Source organism: Cavia porcellus, unplaced genomic scaffold, assembly GCF_034190915.1.
Source record: "Cavia porcellus strain 051 isolate PalLab524CR breed Dunkin Hartley unplaced genomic scaffold, mCavPor4.1 scaffold_25, whole genome shotgun sequence".
NCBI lineage: Eukaryota > Metazoa > Chordata > Mammalia > Rodentia > Caviidae > Cavia > Cavia porcellus.
In genome coordinates this window covers 6,182,217-6,196,334 of record NW_026947508.1, presented here as the reverse complement: position 1 = coordinate 6,196,334, position 14,118 = coordinate 6,182,217, and the positions used below count along the sequence as shown (strand labels likewise).

The window sequence follows — 14,118 nt, the reverse complement described above, 5'->3', positions numbered from 1 at the left end:
TAGGTTCAATTCCCAGGCCTACAAATAAAAAGTCCTAAGTCGCCAGTCCACAGAAGTCATGGGTCTCAGCCCAGAAGATGTTCTTGGGAAGTCCAAGGGCTCTGAATGCTGCTGTGACCGTGCCAGCTGCTCGGTACAGAAGATGCGTATATAGGAAAGAGCTCGGATACACCCGTTATTTTGCAAAATGTGGTACCACAGATTATGATTTGACGTGACACTTAGCTCTAGCACTGAATCCAATGAGTACTTTATAAACTCTGACATGCATGGGCAGTTCCATTTCTAAACCATACACAAAAACTTCAGGGTATACCCTCTCACTCGGAGAGCATTACAGCTTGAAAGAATGCACCATGATGTTAGCAAAAACTCCATCGACTACAGATTGCCATTAAGTTATCAAAGGAAGGTGGGGGAGCAGGAAGGAAGGGAGGGACAGAAAAAGAGAGAGTAATGAAAGAGAAAATAATTCTGAAAGGGAAGGGGGAAAGAAACATAAAAGCAAAGATGAGAGATACCGGAAGAGGTCACAAAAAAGAAAGACAAAACCCTCTCTTTGGCATTTACAGTGTAAAGCTTTTAGGGCATTTTACAAAAAGACAGTTGCAATAAAACAAACAGAATGGTGAGTCATCTGGTTTCCAACTTGACTGAAAAGGGGCTGTTTCTAGACAACTCTGAGCAGCTCTGCTGCCTGCACATTTCACGATGCCTATCTGTGCACCACAGCTACAGGACAGGATGTGGAGAGAAAGAATGAGGAGGTGGGAGTGAGTGCTGGCTTTGCTGATCCCAGGGTCACTGCAAAAAAGACTGTCAAGATTTAAACCATAATAATGGAGAGGCTATAAAGGTCTCAGTTATAATGTTTCTTCTGATGTTCCCTTTCATAAAATGCCTTCTTTATGTGGCCTGTGTGGCAACGATCCACTAAACATGGGCATATGTGCATTTGTGCACCCAGTGGGAACATGGTACCCTAGGTTCTAGCAGCAACCAGGCAGCAACTGCAATCCAATTCCACGGCTCCCCATATCCAACACACACAAGTGAGCACATATATTCACTCACTCCTCTTGCATGGACGGCCTGCTGTCCTCCAGGAGCTATCTGGTACACCCCCATCCCACAGAAGGCTTAGCAAAGTGTGTAGGTGCCAAGGACCTGGGAAATATGTCCCACCTGGACATATGGCCACACCACACCAGGACTCCCTTCCTACTGCAGCACCTACAAGCCTTCCTCAAGCACCCAGCAGCTCAGCACTGAAGTGTAATTTTCCTCCTCATGCTAGCGCAAAGTAGATGGGAGATGCAAATCAAATGGTGCTCAAAAAGGGGGTTAAACCGGGCACCCACAAAGATGTCTTTACCTGGACTCAGCAGACAAAACTACCAAAAACCAGTGGTTACAAGAGAAGCATTCATCTGCAGCTTGCTACCTAACCACTGTAGACACCAAAGAACAAAGGAAAATTGAGGGCTAGAGGGCTAGCTAGAGGGGTGCTCAGTGGTAGAGTGCCTATCTAGCAGGCATGCTGCCCCAGGTCTGTTCTCCAGCACTCCCCACAAAAAGGCTCAAACACCCTGCAAATTAGAACTTTGTAATACCTGAAGACTTCATACATGACAAAGAGGCATAACCTAAGATAGATCAGGTAGCCGTGAGACTAGGGAGAACGTGAAGCTGAAATCTGTGGAGCAGGGAGGCTGCGAGGCAATCAGGAGAGCTAAGCCACACAGTGAGGGAACCCCAGCACAGTGACAGATTCAGAACGACGCATGCTTGCTAGGTGGGCAGCCAGTATCAACCACAAACCAGCATGATGCCTGTTGATCTGTAATTGGTGCGCCTGTGATAGAGCTACCAATTATCTCTAGGCCCCTGTACTTAGTTCACAGACAAAGGGAAGCAGGAGAGACCTGTTAGCAATGAGTAAGTAATGGCCACGAAAACATACTGTATCTTACAGAGCTGCTCGGGCAGGAAAAGTCATTCGGAAAATAAAAAGTGAAAGAACAAAATAAGCTAGAGAAACTCAATTTTCTTCTCCCTTCCTCCCAAAGCCACACTTAGGATAAAATGAGGTTTGTGCAGGTTAATTCTTATGAGGTAAGAAAAAAATGATTAAATACATTAAAAAAATCAATTGAACATTAAACCAAATCCAGGAACTGCAAAAACAAACACCGCAGCTTTCCTGCCACGGGTATTAGTGCTGCCAGCCCGGTCAGGAGGGGATCCCCCGCCTACTGGAGCCCACCGGGGTAACTGGAGAGAAGGCCCAGGAAAGAGGAGCACAGCCTGGGGCCTGCGGGGGCTGTGGGCTGGGATTTCACTGGAAATAACTAAGTTATTTCTAGATATTATGAAGGCAGAAATAAAATGTCTTATAAATGGGGCTCTGGAGACCAGGCTGAAATCTTCAAAAACTCACTAGAAATAATAATGATCAGGATAATCATTTGATGATAAACAGAAGTTATAAACCACTTCACTGTCAAATGATTCACCACTATTTCTAGTTATTTCTTCTGTTCATTAACAGATGCTATGAGCTGTCACTCCTCAGAGAGACAACTGAGAGAGGCGGAGAGGCAGGCTGAGGCACACCCTTGTCCTCAAGGAAAGCCACTCTCTGGAACAGGGGGGCTTCAAAGAGACTCCTGACTTTCCCAGGGCCCTGGGAGCCTCAGAAGAGAGCCCAACAGAATAAAAGCCATGAGAAAGTGGTGCAGGCCACCAGCTCCTGCCACGGTGGAGACAGGACCGAGATTCTTGGCTAATCCTAAATAAACCTCACAAGGCCGAAGTGTCGCAGCCTATCAACTTCTCTGTGGTTACGGCAGTCAAGTAAGTCAGCTGCCACCAACCTTTCTGCTCTCCAGCACTTGCAGCAGCCTCTAGCTGCAGGGATCCAAGGTCAGGAGCAGCACTCTGGTCACGGTAAGGGAAGTGCTAGTTCCTTACCCGTGATGAGGCCCAAGCTGCCCATGGAAGTCCTGGGCATCCAAGTGGACACAATCAGCAAATCAAGTTTTCCCCTTAGTGTGCTCCTGAGGAAGTCATCTGGATTTCCAATCTCTGGCTTGGATGAGGGAAAAGAAGTGGGGCTGGGAACCGGCAGAAAGGAAGAGCCAGTAATCAACCATATGACAGTAACATTCCCAACAGAACAAAGACATGAGCCCCCAGGGGAACCTGCCAAACCCCTGAACTGGGTTGGGCAAGATACTGATGTCTCACAGTGGCAATGAGTACAATCTAAGAGAAAAATTTTACTCCCTTAAAGACATCTCTGTGCTTATTTTCAAAGCAGGTGAACTTCGCTGCTTCAACTCTGACAATGAAGAATGTGAGTATGCTGCAGGGGACACAGATAAAGGATTTAGCTGTGGGGCACAGGAAGAAAGGAAGATGCTGGATACTGTGATTCCTTTACTTAGACGGATTCAGGTGGCTCCCAGAGGACCCGCATGGCATGGCTTAAAAAACTGGAGTCAAAAGCACACTGCTCACATGTCCAACCTCCACTCTGCTTGCAGGAGCCAGGAACAGCAGGCGGCTGCTGCCCCCTAGAAGCTCCCAGAGACACAGCACCTGTGTGCAGACATCAGATGAAAAGATCCTATTATCTCTCTGGAGCCCAGAACCTGTCATTAGTGAGGTACATGGGTGCAGACGCCTCCTCCGAGCCCGAGCCCGAGGAGGCACACATCACCTGTGATAAATTAATAGGTGCCTCTTCAGCAGCGAGGCTGCATACAAAAGGCTCCAAGCAGGGAGAGCACAGAAAGGCAGCAGCTTCAGGGAGGAGGTACAGAGCAGCAGACAGCCCTTAGCAGGGCTGGAGGCTGTCTGCAGGGTCCCCATCACTGTGCCAGAGTCACCACGGTGAGGTCACCACTGCACCCAGACCTGCACTCCCCATCTGCTCAAGTTTGATGGTGTGGGTCTGGGACTTCAAGCTGTGGAAGCTTGACTGCTCCCAGGGTTCAGTTTTCTCACTGTAAATGAAGAAAAGGAATCCTCAGAGGTGCAGGGAATCAAACATGATAAAAATAACTGCACCAGGCCTGCATACTGCACAGAATAAGCCTTCTTGGTCTGTGGAATCAGAGCTGAGAACTGCTCAGTTAATCAAAAAATCAGTAATTCCAGCATTCTAGAAGGCTGAGGCAGGAGGACTGAAAGTTTGTGTTCAGCCTGGGGAATTCAGTGACTTGGCAAGATCTTGTCTCAAAATAAAAAATTTTAAAAACAGTTTGGGGATATAGCTTAGTGCAAAGGTCCTGGGAGGCCCTGAGCTCAACCCCTAGAACTGGGGAAAAAAAAAGCAGTAAACGTAAGGAATCATTAATAAGGGAGCCTATTCTGATTGATGTGCTTTGAAATTCTGGGGTTTTTTTTTTCTTTTTTCTTTTTCTTCTTGAAATAAAATAGAAGTGGAAAAAAATGCAGCCTGTTGCACATACCTTCAACATTTTATATTAACTGAAAAACCTATAAACGTATAGTCATTCGCTAATCTTTTGATGTAGAGCCAAAGCCTTTCCTTTGAGTGCAGGCCCACAAACTGAAGTTCCCAGACATCTTTCCTGCATAAACCCCACCCAGACCACACTTTCCACAGTTTCTAAATGCGCATCAAGAGTTTGCAGATATTAGTAAAATGATCAAGCCTGGAATCCTCACTTTTCATGGCGTTGCCCCAGTAATTAACCGCCTTCTCACTCACACCTAATTTGACTGTGTTCTTTTCCAGCAGTTCACATTTACCAGAGCATTTAGTTTGGTTTTTATAGAAAATTCTTTCCGTCTTAGCCTTTATAGAACACAATAGATTCATAGAATTCTCTCATCACACTTATGCTTCTCCTATATGCATGGTATTTGACAAAACTGCACAGTTCAACAAGGAACACATTTGGCACACATGGGTTTAGGGACCGGCTGCCTGCATTCGGGTAGGGAGTGGCATGGGAGCAAACAGCAGAGCCTGAGCCTGGTGAGCAGGTTCCCAGGGTCCAAATGGCAAGTCAGCCAGTCAGGGGAACGTCTCCAGAGCAAACTCTTGATGCAGTACTGAGCACTGAACCCAGGGCCTTTGGACTGAGCTACTCTCCCAACCTCTTTTTAAATGTTTTCTTGAGACAGGTCTTGCTAAGTTGGTAAACTGCCCAGGTTGGGCTCAAACCTTCAATCTTCCTGCCTCAGCCTCCCAGACTGCCAGAATTACGTGTGCCACCACTGAGCTTCTTGACACCTTTTTTTATTTATTGGGCCAGGGATATAGCTCAATGGCACAGCACCTGCCTGGCAAGCACAAAGTCATGAGTTCAATCCCAAGTACCAAAAAAAAAAAGTATTTATTGAAAGCACACTACAAAGGCTCTAAAAAGAACACACAAGACAACGAAACCAGCCTGGGCAATTTAGCAAGACTCTATCTCAAAAGAAAAAAAAAAAAAGGCTAGGGATGTAGCTCAGTGGTAGAAGGTTTGCCTAGCCTTGGGTTCAGTCCTCAACACCACAAAAGGAGAAAGGCATGGGAAAGGGAAAATGCAGAGAAAGGGGGGAGAGATAATGTATTTATTTCCCTTCTCTACCAAAATCCATTTTCAGTGACATGTGGAAGAACTAAACTTTTTACACAAGTAACGTGTGTGTTGACTCGGGTAGCAGCTCCTCACCCCACAAGGTTAGGAAGATGGCCTTTTCTCCATCCTCTCCCTCTCCCTGGGACTGCTGGGCTGGCCGGGCCAACACGATGGTAAAGGGAGGGACGGCTGAGCCACAGCGCCATCCTGTATCCTGAGGACTGCCGAGCCCAAGGTGGGCCCGAGGCGAAGGGTCACGGAGGTGGCAGCATGCCTCCTCCCTGACAGGGTAATTTAGCTGCCCCTGGCTCCGCTGGAGGCCATGCGTTAGTGCCTCTCTGCCTTCTGCTGTCAAGGAGCGCCCCGGATAGATTTACCTCGAGAATCACTCAGGGCCGGCCCCATCTCTAGACTGCTCGGACAAACTCATAATGGCAGGGAGAAGATTTGTGGAGCAACACGCATAAATCTTGGTTATAACTACAAACCATAAAAGAAAGGAGAGCTGGGAGGGAAGAGGGAAGGGCGGCAAAGGCGTCCTTCTCCGGAGCACCACTTCATCTTCCTGTGGCTTCACACGCACACGAGAGGGATTAACTACAAGATCATATTTTTCAAACCAAAAATCAGTCCACACAGTCTGACAATGGGCTCAAATGCTTTAAATTGAAATTATTCTAGAACACACACATGTACATGGTTGTCCTAAGGACAGCATGACATGCAGTGGTTTTTCAAACAGGGGCCATGGGACTTTGCCCAAGTGTGCCACATGGAATATCCATCCTTCAGGTCACACTTACATTTCTAGTCCAGTGTATGCAGTATGGAGGGAGGCTAAGGAAGGAGGATCAGAAGTTTGAGGACAGCCTACCCAACTTAGCTAGAACCTGTCTCAAAACAAAAAGTAAGACTGGGTGTGAAGGCGGACACTTCTAATTCCAGCACTCAGGAGGCGCGGGCAAGTGGATCACTGTACGTCTGAGGCCAGCATGCAGCAGGCAGTTAGTTTAAAGCCATCCTGAACTGCACAACAAGACCCCATCTCAAAAATAAATACATAGGGGCTGGGATTTAGCTCAGCGGCATAAGAACCTGCCTTGCAAGCAGGCGGTCATGAGTCTGGTACCAATAAAAAATAAATAAATACATACATAAACAGAACTGGGGATGGAACTCAGGGTACAGCACCCCTGAGTATGACTCCCGGTATTCCCCCAAAAGATTTAAGATTCTTTTATGTGGAAATTCTTTCAAATAAAATGATGAAGCCATGCACATGGCACACACTTAATAGTCCTAGAACTCCAGGAAGCCATTTGTAAGTTCAAGTCCAGCCTAGGTGACTTAGTGACTTAGTAAGATCTGTCTCAAATTTTAAAATTGAGGAAGGGCTGGGGAGGTAGCTCAGGGAAAAGCCCTGGATTTAATTCCCAGTATTGCCCCTCCCCCCAAAAAAACCACAGACCATAATGGATTTCAAACAAAGGAAAAACATGTAGAACCTTTGCCCAAAGATTTGTAGACCCCATATTTTGCGATGCTAGGGCTACTGAACACTCCAAACCTACCCTTCCAGAGAAAAGGGGAAAACAACTTTTCCCTCTGTAAAGAACAATGGTGGGCTAATGAAAGACAAAACTTCCACAGTCACTGTGTAGCTTTGGAAAAAAGCACACAAACTTGAACAATTATTTCTAAGATGACAATATGTAATCCATTAACTAGTGATTTCCTACTGTTTATTTTTTTTTTTTTTGTAAATCTGTATAACTTGTACCCTTTCTCTGCTTTTTTTTTTTTTTTCTCCTTAAATAAAATTTAAAAAAAAAAAAAAGCACACAAGCGCTCAGCTCCCAAGACTCCAAAATAAAGACACTGCTCGGTTATCCATGGGGCAGGCCCTGATCACAGGAGTGACACCAAATACAAAGTATTGCTATGAAGAAGCCAGGACGCTCAACCATAAACAAAGTGAAGAACTGTTCCAAATTCCATTTAATTATCACTCCTAAGAGTTTCGATTCATCTAATAATTATTTGTAAAAGGACACCTCCAAACTCAAAAACAACCTCTTCATTTACCTGGAAGAGGAAACAACTTAAAGGGCACTGCCTAGTCTCTTCCATAAACCTTCTCAGGAAGGATGGAGGAGGAAGAGGCAGTAATTTCAAAATCAGTAAGTGGCCTAGAGATTACAGCCACCCCAAAATGGAATGAGGCTTTTCAGTGGGAGTGCTCACCAACCTTCCTCTCCGTCTCGGAATAGGCCAAGGCACAGGCGGCCTCCCGGCCAGAAGCAACATCCCTGCACCAAGGCCAGGCACTGCCAGCAAGAGGAGAGGAGCGGGCAAGGGCGAAAGCCAGCGTTTGTCCTCATTGGAAAAAGGGCTCGAGTCTCAGGCCCAGTGTCGGGGAGCCGGTCACACAATACCGTTGCTGTCCGGCACGATGCACCGTGGGCCCCATTCTCGAGGTGTTTACACTCAAGTTCCCCCTGCCAGGTTCTCAGCAGCAGCTGTGAGAGGTACCCCACTGTTAACAGTTCAAGTGCCAAAACTGTCAGGCAATTTACATCTGTCTTTTCTCTACCACTGAGCTAGTCCCAGGCCAATTTACTGTTTAAAAATAAGAACAGAAGAGAGAAAGATCACCAAGTGTTGGAGGACCACTGGACTACATAGCAAGACCTTGTCTCAAAAAACCCAGCTAAATAAATCAATAAGACCAGAGTGCAGGCATAGTGATATATGCCTCTAACTCCGGCTATTCAGGAGGCTGAGGTAGGAGGATCGAAAGTTCAAATACAGCCTCAGCAACTTAATGACTTATCTCAAACTAAAAAATTAAAAACAAGCTGGAGATGGGCCTTGGGTTGAATCCTCAGTGCCCACCCCAAACCCCCAAAAAGTACTGGGAATGCAGCTCAGTGCAAAGCCCTTTGGTTCAATTCTTAGTCCTGCAAATTAAATCCATAAAAGTGGAACCAAGTGCAGTGGCCTTATAGGCCCAGCTATTGGAGACTGAGGCAGAAGGACTGAGTGTATGACCAGCCAGGGCAACACTGTGAAGCTCTTCTCTTACCAAATAAATTAAAAAATAAAGAGGGGGCTTTGGATGATCCCTATAATATCACCTCCACTCACACTCTAACAGACATCCCTGGGTGGCAATGACAGCTACCTTCAGCAAGCCTAACTCTACACGGACATCAGTCAAGAATATGTAGCACTTTAAAATTAGGTTCATCGCATTTATTTTTCCTGAAAAAGGACAATTTCCTGAAGTCTCTAAATGGTCAGTTCCATTTCTCATGTGCCATAAAGCACATGTATGAATACAGTCTTCAGATCAATCTGATTTCCCCACAAAGCGCTTGGAATCTTACAGAACAGAACTATGTGTGTGTCATGCCTTCTGCATGCACATCCACACACTCATTCATGAGTCTGCACAAAGAAATGTACTGAGCACGTGGATGTCGGGAAGCACGCTATGGGGACATGAGCACACCAATCCACACTAAGCCTGCCCATCAGTATGGCAATGTGCTCCAACCAAACGCTGCTAAAGGCAGCTGCTGGGAAGACTGTGCCAGGCCTACGTGATGTGCTGCAGAAGGTGACTGACCACAGGTACTCCTCAGCACAAGCTCGCAGGCCTGCCGCCTGTGTTCATCATGGCATTGATGGCCTTTTGATTATCAGCTTCTGGTTAATTGGCTTAAAAACCAAAGGAAAAAACCTCAGACATCCCAGGTATAAGATGGATAAGCTTCTCCAGAAGGTCTCATCTCAAACCCTCATGGGACAGCTGGACAAAGTTCCACGGTGAGGCTATAGGAGTAAACTTCTGCATCTCGAGGGCAAAACTACTGGGACAGCTGGTCTGCAACTGCACAGCACCTTGCAAGGATCTTGTAAGTACTTTGAGCTGGGCGTGGCAGCACACACCTGTAATCTCAGCACTCTGGAGCCTGAGGCAGGGACTACAATGACTTTGAGGCCAACCTGGACTGCACACTGAATTCAAGGCCAGTCTGAACTACATAGCAAGATCCTGTCCCAAAAAAAAAAAAAAAAGAAACTCAGTGTTCTAAAAATATTAATCCTAAAAAAGCTGACAAAGTGCCAATTATCATCATCATCTTAAAAATATATCACATTATAATTTGGGGTTATTTTCATGGAAGGATGCAAGGATGAGGTCAGAAAAGAAAAAAAAAAAGGGCCTATTACAACTCCAAGTGAGAGGAAGAGGGCGACAGGAGGCTTGTCCAGTAGAGAAGCTGCTGTCACAGAGCAGGAAGCTGAAATTCGAGTTGAGCCAAAACCCATCCCCCTGCATAAAGCAGGTGAGCAACACTACTGCTGAACACTGAGTAACATGTAAACGAAACCTCATTTACTGCTTACTTCAGATAACCAAAAATCATATGACTAAAAGGAAATCTCAAAGGTTGCCTAACCCGAGTCTCATTATCCCGCCGAGACAGGAACTGAGTTACCCCACGCAGACAACTGTCCACCAGTCTAGTTTTCTTCTCTCAGTCCTGGGGAACCCTGACCCTTGCCCTGGAGTGGCCAGGTGAGCCCCTACCCCTTCTTACGGGCCAGCACCAGGCAGGGCCTCCATCTTGCCAGGGGCCAGGCCACCCACAGAAGGTGTGCGACAGGCCTGGCAGAAGCTGGGCTGTCAAGCCCTGTGCCCTGGGAAACAAAGCTCATGAAGAGACTACAAACTGGGAGAAGTAATAACTTCAACTCTAGCAAAGTTCTCTAATAATCAAAGAATGCCAAGTGAAGTCTACTGAACTTCTTAATCCCCACCTGCCTAGCACCTAGACACCACCGGGAACACTCAGTACCACACAGCCCATGCCACAAGCACGCCGGGACGGGCAGCGGGCCGGTCTCATGGCAGGAGGGCGAGGGCACAGAAAGGCCAAGAGAAGGCAGCAAGTAGTGCTCCTGCTGGGCCACAATCAACATCAGTGTGACATCTCAAGACAACCCATTTACCACTCACAACACGGGTTTCCTAATCCACAGAGGCCAGGAATGAAAATCAGCTCCTCCGTGGCTTTCCTCACAGTGGACCGCCTTCTCTTCTCCAGACTGTTCTTCTGTCTCTCTTTTTCGTTTTTTACTCAGTCCAAGCTCTCCCTCACTCTTCATTTTTCCTTTTTCAAATGGGCCACTGCTTCTTATTTTGTTTTTAACACAGAGTCTTGCTATGTGGTTCACACTAGACTTAAACTCACTGGCCAGCCCAGGCTGGCTTCAAACTCCAGCAATCCTCCTCCCTCGGCTTCCTGAGTGCTGCGATTCCAGGCGTGCGCCACCACACCCAGCCTGCCAGAGTTTTTTTGCTCATTTCATTGAATTCTCTGATTGAGACAAGAACCTGAAATCTAACACCAAAAGGAAAGATAAACAACCCAGAACCCAGTGATGGTTAACTGGCAAACCACTTTCAAAAGGAGCCACCCAGCCGAGCATGCTGGTACAGCCTTGTGATCCCAGCACTCGGGAGGCCGAGGCAACAGCACTGGTGCAAGTTCAAGGCCAGTCTGGGCTACAGAGTGACCTGAAGGCCAACCTGAATTACATGGTAAGACCTTGTTTCAAAAAACCAGAAAGGGGGGCGGCGGGGAGAAGGAGCTACCCAATAACATTTTGGCATAGCCAGCAGATTCCAATAACAAGACAAGAGCCTGTCTCAAAACCCAAAAGGAAAACATTTACATACAAGCACTACTCTGTCATAAAAAGGACACACTAGAGTTATCTGTGGAAAGATGAATGCACCTTGGGACCTTAATGTTAAGTAAATCTTAAACTTAAATATCACCTGGTTTCTCCTATTTCAGAAACACGACATATAAATAAAGTACGATATAACAGATAATGGGAAAAAAAAAGAAAAAAAGTTCTTGTAATCCAGTATGGACTATGTATCTGAAGGTATAACTCTATTTACTATAATTATCTTGTGTGTTTTATATGTTTTTTTGTCTGTTAGTTTGGTTTTAATCTATATGTATGATAATTAACTTTATAAAGACTTATAGAACAAATAAATAAATCTGATGCTGGCAGAAAAAAGGTGGAGGAGAAGAGGGGGGAAAAAAAGATGTGTATACACGCACTGATTCCCCATGCTGAATTTAAATAATCATTATGTACTACGAACATGGACTGATAAAAATGTTTTTTAAAAAAGATAATCAGACTTCCTTCCCTTCTACCCTAGTGAGGAAAGCAAAACAGTGACATGGACACCTGAACAATGGGTGTGGCAGTGTCACCACCACCCGGAGCCTCCCCAGCGCAGACGGAGTGCAGGGCCTCACATACACTGCAAAGAAACACGGCTTCCGGAGACGGCCCAGCTACCGGCTCAGGGACGGCAGGCGTGGGTCCTCGCCTTCGGCCTGCCACTCGGACTCCTTTCAATGCAGCCACCAGGCAGCTTCCCTTTAGGGATTCTGGAAAATGCGCAGCTAGGGACAAGCAGCCTCGCAGGCGGCCAGACCTAGGAGTGCTTCGTGACCCAGCGGCAGGTGTCATGAAAATCGTGCCTACGTCCCCACCCACCTCTCTCCTCCTTCTGAGTAACGAGGGGCCTTTCTGACTCCCAGCCAGGCAATTCTGCTCCAAATTACACGATTTTATGCTGCTTGCTGAAATTATATACGGTCTTGTGCTACTTGCTAATTGTTTCGTATGTACAATTGCCTTTTTTTCTTCAAATAAAACATGCGAATTACTTGAGAACAGATTGGCTTGACCCTTCAACTGCCAGCCGCCCAGCCCTCAGGCTTGGCCGAACCGGCCCCCAGCAGCAGCTCTCCCAGCCGTAGGAGTCGCTCTCCTGCAGGCAGGCTGCGCACCGTGGCGCGGCTGCGGGTGTGGGATCCTGTCCCACCGCCTCATCAGCACCCTGAGACTGTCACGCACAGCTGCCAGGCCACGGCAGCCACAGCCCCACTTCCGGCTCCTCCTGTGTCCCGGACCTGCCCCAGGAGCCAGCCTCAGCAGGCTCCTCTGCTGCCACCCTCCTGTCACCACTCCCAAGGGGAAGCTGTTCACACAAGACCATCCAGCTCAGCTGGTGCCCTCATTTAATCAGGCTGCTGCAAATGGCTAGCCAAAAGCAATAAGGACATGACTGAGAGACTGTGGGAGTTTAATAAAAAAAATTAATAAAAAAAAGGAGGGAAGGAGGAAGGGTCTACCTTTTAATAGAGCCCTAATTACCCAACTCACAGGATCAGCCCAAATGAGATGGGAGTTTATTTCAGGGTTTTTTTTAATTATTTTTTTATATATATATAAATTGCTGCTATGTGTTCTCTTTCCTCTGAGCAATTATGCAGCAAGTACGTAAAGAGGAGAAAAAATATTAATTAAATATAAGGTAATTGTAGAGTTGGCCTGGAGAGAATGAGTCTGAACTCTGGACTATCACAGGCTACCAGGGACTGAAGACTGCTCAGGGCCTCCCCGGAAAGAAAGAAATAAAAATACAACCAACCAACAGGCAGAAACACAGTACAGCAGGAGCCGTCTTGGGCAGAGACCTTAGCAGAGAAAAAGATCTGCAGGGCTCCGGGCACCCAGGGTCAGCACGCTTGCCAACCACTGGGGATCCCAAGCAGTGACCCAACCATACCCCCAAAAGGTGGGCTGGCTCCTCTTCTGCTGATCAATAAATAGTTAAATCAGTAGATCGAAACTGAAAAAGAGACTGAGGATGTGTTGGACTGAAGGGGAGCTCTGCGTTCAATTTGGACTTTGGTCTAAAGCAGTGCTTCAGCCTGATGGGGCTCAGCAGTCAACCCCAGGACCACGCAGGTCCCCAGCTGACAGACAGGCAGGGGGACGCCTTCCTGGGGCTCTCACTCCAAGGAAGAACCCAGGCAACACAAAAGGATCAAAATATGGCACCATGGAAGTGCTTGGACAGGAGCCCAGGACTGTGACAGCAGGTGGCAAGGATGACATCTCGCCCCTTCTAAAACAAGCCTACAGCACTTACGTCCTCCCACCCTCTGCCCGGGAAACACTCAGGCCGCTAAGGACCTTGATCCGCCTCGTCCCACTGCGGCCAGAAAAGTGACGGCACCAGGTGCCACCCCTAGAACTACTGAAAGAGGCTGGGACGCCCCTGTGCTGGCTGGACAGAGGAAAGGCCTGGAAGTGAAGCCTAACGCTAGCTCCCCACTTAAACTCATCTGCTCTGTGGAGGACATAATGCCCTGAAATGCCAGTAATAACCAAAGGGGGGCAGGCGATAAGGGACTCTGGCTTGGACCACCAAAGCAAAAGCACTTCGTAAAGACAATGGGTCGGTACTTAGGAGGCCTCCTCACCGACCTAACAGGCCTGCTGGCCCAGCAGCCCGCGCCACCCTGCCCGCCAGGGCTCTGGCATCTCACTCATTACCATGTCAGCAGTGAAGCTTCCCAGGAGCATCCGGGCGGATGCATTAGCTCCCAGAGGACTGGGC

The 14,118-nt window shown here is 47.3% G+C and overlaps 1 protein-coding gene and 1 long non-coding RNA gene across 3 annotated transcripts in view; one reads left to right on the top strand and one right to left on the bottom strand.

Moving 5' to 3' along the window:
• The window catches only part of Pex14 (peroxisomal biogenesis factor 14), a 142,241-nt gene that overhangs the window by 108,231 nt on the left and 19,892 nt on the right, over window positions 1–14,118 (bottom strand). The gene's annotated exons all lie outside the window — the stretch shown is intronic.
• Window positions 11,057–12,363, top strand: LOC134472908 (uncharacterized). The gene is made up of 3 exons (XR_010042925.1): window positions 11,057–11,217; window positions 11,477–11,570; window positions 11,860–12,363. It is a non-coding gene; the product is annotated as an uncharacterized LOC134472908 (long non-coding RNA).